The sequence below is a fragment of the Trichechus manatus genome, unplaced genomic scaffold (assembly GCF_000243295.1).
Source record: "Trichechus manatus latirostris isolate Lorelei unplaced genomic scaffold, TriManLat1.0 scaffold00225, whole genome shotgun sequence".
NCBI classification, from domain to species: Eukaryota; Metazoa; Chordata; class Mammalia; order Sirenia; family Trichechidae; genus Trichechus; species Trichechus manatus.
The window spans coordinates 1,558,962-1,564,660 of record NW_004444161.1 but is presented as its reverse complement, the minus strand read 5'-3'; the positions used below and the strand labels follow the sequence as shown (position 1 = coordinate 1,564,660).

The 5,699-nt window shown below is 44.9% G+C and overlaps 1 protein-coding gene across 1 annotated transcript in view; it reads left to right on the top strand.

Annotated features, from left to right (window-relative positions):
* Positions 1-5,225: 5,225 nt before the first annotated feature.
* The window catches only part of HMGB2 (high mobility group box 2), a 3,038-nt gene continuing 2,564 nt past the window's right edge, over positions 5,226-5,699 (top strand). Inside the window, exon 1 of the mRNA XM_004388954.3 lies at positions 5,226-5,372. The gene's annotated coding sequence lies outside the window, so the exon portion shown is untranslated. The remainder of the gene's footprint in view (positions 5,373-5,699) is intronic.

Below are 5,699 nucleotides of genomic sequence, written 5' to 3'. Positions count from 1 at the left end.
GAAAAAACTTGGCTTTGAAGCTGAATTTTATAAATACAATCTTATTTCCCCATTTAGAAATGCAATGAATAGAGAAAGACTTTTAGTATTAACACTTTATGTGACATTTTTGTTTTCTGATAAAGTTATAATAGCATGCAAAGTAATTTAGAGTATTGTGAACCAGGCCTCTTTTTTATGTGCATTTAATCCATCTTTTCAGAATTACATTTGGGACTAGACTTTTTTGTGCTACTAGATTCTGTATCTAGATTTTACAAAAAAGGGGTTGTTTTATAACCAACTACTGTACAGATCTTACTTAAACCTTATTTCATTTCTCACTTGACTGATACTTCTCAATGGCAATTCTAGGTCAGGAAGTACTGGCATGAAAGTGAAGTCTTGGCAGCAATGATAAAAAGGAGATTGTTTAAACAAAGAAATTTGTTTCCCTTTTCTCTGCCATTATAAAGAAAGGAATTTGGAATTCCCCGCCTTAGCAATACCACTAAGGAGCCCTTGTGAAGCAGTGGTTAAGTACTTGGCTGCTAACTGAAAGGTCTGAGCCGACCCAGTGGCTCTGAGGGAGACTTGGCGATCTGCTCCCATAAGATTACGGCCTAGAAAACACTATGGGGCCGTTCTACTCTGTCATATGGGGTTGCTATGAGTTGAAATCGACTTAATGGCACCTAACAAGAACAACAGCACTACCACTGCAGAAATGTCACTTTAAATGACTGATCTCAGGACATCCTGACACCATTATGCAACAGCAGATGATTATAGTTTGGAGTAATATTCAGAATTAGTTTACTCACAATCAATAGAGTTGACAATGTATGGCTCCTAGTACTTGGACTCATGTCATGACTTGCTTCTTTCTACACTGAAGTGTGTGAATAGAATTCCTCTAGAATTCAAGTATAGTAGGCCCTAGGAATTTGCAGATTTAACATTTGTGGTTTCTACTATCTGTGACTACCCAAAGGCAGGCTAAGAGAAATGCAAATCTTGCTTCTTTTCTGCAAGTGACTTAGTCAGCCTAGCATCTACTCTCAAGTTGCCTTTATAGTCCTTTGCCTCTCCTTTCCTCCTGGGCATAAATATTTGGGAAGGGATTAAAAACATTTCTGAAAAATAGCTCAATTCTAATCAAACCAATTGCTAGTGCAGGTGATAGAAGAAAACAGAAAGGAAAAAGATATAAGAACCATGATTCTTAGCAAACAGAAGTGTAAAATAGAATGTAGAATTCAGGCAGTAGCTCTAATTTGAGATGTGTATAAATCCATTATTTGCATTACAGTGACACATATAAAACCTTTATGAAACCATTTTATTAAATTATCCAAACAATGCAAAATTCCCCAAGTTTCACTAAAACTTTAGCAAATATTAATAAGGTAGTTAGCTTGTAGTAAGAGATTATGCATGGAAACAAGTGACTTTCCATAGAAAGGATTGAGAGAAAGTCAAGCACCTATATTCACATTGTGCATTCATGAAATTAGTTATTTGTGAAGAATTCCTTATCAATGGCAAGGGAATATATATATATGTATGTATGTGCATTATATATATATATTCTGGGTGGTACAAACAGTTATCATGCTCAGCTGTTAACTGAAAAGTTGGTGGCTGGAGTCCACCCAGAGGCAGCACAGAAGAAAGGTCTGGAGACCTACTTCCAAAAAATCAGCCATTGAAAACCCTATGGAGCATAGTTCTACTCTGACACACATGGAGTCACTCTGAGTCAGAATCAATTCAACAGTAACTAGTGTGTGTGTGTGTATATATGTATATATATATATATATACACACATATACATATATATATATGCTGTTGTTTGCAGTGGAGTTGATTCCACTCATAGTGACCCCACAGAACAGAACTACTTCATAGGGTTTTCTAGGCTGTTTTATTTATAGGAGCAGATCACCAGGTCTTTTCTCCCACAGAGCCACTGGTGGATTGAATCCACGGACCTTTTGGTTAGTAGCCCAGCATTTAACCATTGTGCGACCTGTGAAAGCTGGAACCTGTGTAAGGCGGAAACCTGTTAGAGAAGAAAGACTCAAATATTTTTTAGTAAAACAAGCAATAGAAAAGTGTTAAGACTGCACCATGTCAAAGGCAGAAAACTTGAGAAACCAGGAAAAACAAGGCAGTCCCATCAAGTACTAGCTCTCACAGGTTTTGCTGTATACATACATATATATATATATATGTATACACACACACACAGACATACATGTATAGGTATACGTATATAAAATTTTCACATCTATTACCATTCCCTCTCTGTCTACAACTTTGGAGCCATAGAAAAGAATGAACACAATGAATAGACTTCTTATTAGCCTTGGCCTCATTTATACTATATCATAGGTACTGTCATCTAACATGAAAATCAAATTATTTCAGTCTCCACCAAATTTTTCAGGGCTCTTCTGCCTACAGGATAAAGACTAAACTCCTTTGTAAGCTGACTGCCAGTCCAGCATCATCCTTACACCTTCAGCTCTTGTAATCCTGAATTTCCAGTTGACCCCCAAATGATCCAGGCTTTCTCAAAGCCCCTTCTGCCTTTACCCTTGTTTTTCCCTTTGCTTGACATTCCCACCTCAACAGAAATGCTACTCTCACAGAAGGCCTTCCCTACGGCCCCAGAAAGTCTGAGATGGTTCTCTTATACTCCCATTATTTCACAATTTTAACAATTATTATGTTGTACTGTAGTTTCCTATTTTTGTCTCTAGACTGTAAGTTTACCAAGGGCAGAGACCATGAATTTTCATCTGTATATTTCTACTGCTAAGCTCAAGGCTTTGCATATTCAATAAACAGTTCCTGAATAAAATGCCCAATTTTTTTATATAAGCACCACTTATTTTTTTGCCAGAGCTAAAAAAAAATATGCATATTCTAAAAGGAGTACACAACTAAATAAACTTAAAAAGTATAATGCATTAGTGATCTGGTGATTGCTATTTGAGTAATGTTATATGAATTATTTTTTTTCAGTTTGGGTTTGATAGCATAACTTTATAATGTAACTGTGGGTTTGCAGGTATAGAAGCTTTATACAGAGATAAGAATGTTATAAACCAAGGATTATGATTCATACAATTCTGGGACCCTTAAGTCCAAGAAAATACATTTTTTAAAACCTAGTTCTTATTAGTAAATTTAGATAAATAGCTGTTGGTTCTTATATACTACTATATAAGTACAATTACCATATATAAGGAGACCTGCTGGCACAATGGTTAAGACCTTGGCTGTTAACAGAAACGTTGGCAGTTTGAACCCTCCAGCATCTCAGCGGGAGAAAAGACCTGGCGATCTGCTCCTGCAGATTCCTCAAACCCATTGCTGTCCAGTGATTATGATTCCAAGCGACCCTACAGGGTAGAGTAGAACTGCCCTATAAGGTTTCCAAGGCTGTAAATCTTTAGTCAGCAGACTGCCACATCTTTCTCCCTGGGTTTGAACCACCAGCCAACCTTTCGGTCAGCAGCCGAGCGCTTAACCACTACAGCACCGGGGATCCTTTCGCAAAGATTACAGCCTAGGAAACCCTAGGGGTAGTTCTACTCTGTCCTGTAGGGTTGCTGTGAATCGGGATGACTCACCGTACATAATAACCACATATACAACAAATAGGAGGGCACAGTCTAACAAAGGCCAGTGAATTTACGGAGACAATAAGACAATATTTAAAATCTGTTGGAACCAACTCTCACTGCAACCAAAAACAAAAACAAAAAACCAAAGAAAAGCCAAAAAAAAAACCCCGTTGCCGTGGAGTCGATTCCGACTTATAGCGACCCTACAGGACAGGGCAGAACTGCCCCATAGTGTTTCCAAGAAGGAGCGGCTGGTGGAATCGAACTGCCAGCTTTTTAGTTAGCAGACGAGCTCTTAACCACTGCGCCACCAGAGCTGATATGGGTCATCAGTGCAACATATGGGTCAATAACACACACACACACACACACACCCTCAGAATTAAATGCGACACGGAAATAACATACTAAAATGTCAAGTGAAGTTCTAACTAGAGGAAAGCTCCGGTGCGCTCTCACTAGATGCTAACACGGAAGACCTTAACATGGGCTTGGAGCAGCCTGAAACGTTGTTGTGGGCATCAGTTGGCGAATATATGCAATTTCGGGGGGCGGTGTCTGGGGGGAGGTCCAATGTTTTTATCGGATTCTCAAAGAGATCTTTGATATTGAAACAAGAATTTTAAACTATCAAATTAAGGGGACGAGACTGAACGTCAAGGTGACGGATGGCAGGGAGGAGGCCTGAGGAGCGGTCCCCAAGGGCGAACCCCGCCTGGCATCCCGGGCAGCTGGAATCCGGAACCCGGCCGGAGCCAGAGGGAGCCACCGCCCGCCACCGCCCCTCGGGCGCCCGTGTTTACCTCAGCATTTGACACTCGAGACAAAAGGGGAAGGGGGGGGGGTCCTTCAGGAAAACTCCACCAGCGGGAGTAGCCTTACTTCAAGATCGCTTTGTAACAGCCCACGAGAGGCGGGAAGAGCGGCCCTCTCGCGCCCCTTTTCAGCTTCCCCGCCACGTCTCGTCTTCCTTGGGTTCTACCCCAGCCTCTGCGACAACGGGCGGAGCTGGGCGATCCCCCCACGGGGTAAACTCCTCAGTCTCTCTCCATTTATTATTCCCCGGGAGGTGCGGGGCCACACGGCGGAGCGACTACAGCTCCCAGGAGACAACGCTGCGGCTCCGACTGGCGCGGGTGAGGGACAGGACCTGACCAGAGACCGGGGGAGGAGCAGGACAGCAGGCTGCTTCCGTTACCTTAGCGCCAGTACACCGAGCCGCCGCCGCACACCCCTCTGAGAACAACCCTCAGTTTCCCGACTTCGTATTTTTAAATCTGGCGGGGTTTTTCCTTTCGGGCCAACCACTCCCCCAGTCTCCTGCCCTAGCCAGTCAGCGTCAGGCCCGCCATTTTTCAAACCCTTTTCCCGCCGCCAATCAGAATCGAGCAGTACATTCCTCTCCTGACCGGTTCTAACGGGTCTGGGAGTTAACGACCTGGGCGACCCACCGAACCTGCTAGGCTGGGGTTGGGGGGACGGGCCTGGCGAGATACTGGCCAATCGGAAGCCGCCGAGGCGAGGAGGCGGGGACTTTCCGGGTTTGAATAATCACCAAAACCAATCAGAGAGCTGGAGGAGTGGCCTCTGGCCCGGCTCGTCAAGTTGCAGTGCGCGGAGAACTCTGCAAAACAAGAGGCTGAGGATTGCGTTAGCGATAAACCAGTTTACGCCGGAGTCCTTGGAAAGGAGTGTCTCTGGCCGATCCAGCCGCTTCTCGGGACTCTGAGGAAAAGCTCCTTGGCTCCCACCAGGCAAGAATCCCCGCTGTCTCCTCGGATTCGTAGGCCCGCTGTTCCCCCTTCCCTGTGGCCTTCTCCGGGAGTCGGCGCAGTGGCTCTCGGGGTTCGACCTGGCGGGCGGCCGAGGGCCAGGGCTGTGGAGGGCGGGCCACCGGGGCGGGCCGAAGGGCGACCGGGCCCGGCTCGAGTAGTTTTTGAGGGTGGGTCGCGAGGCGACAAGTGTGAGCGAGGCTCGCGGCGTGGAAGCCGGGGGACATTTCTGTCAGGAAAGCGGTGTGCAGGGCGCCCGCGGCGCTCCCCTCCTCAGCCCCGGGCCGGGCGCAGGGCGTCGGCGTCTCC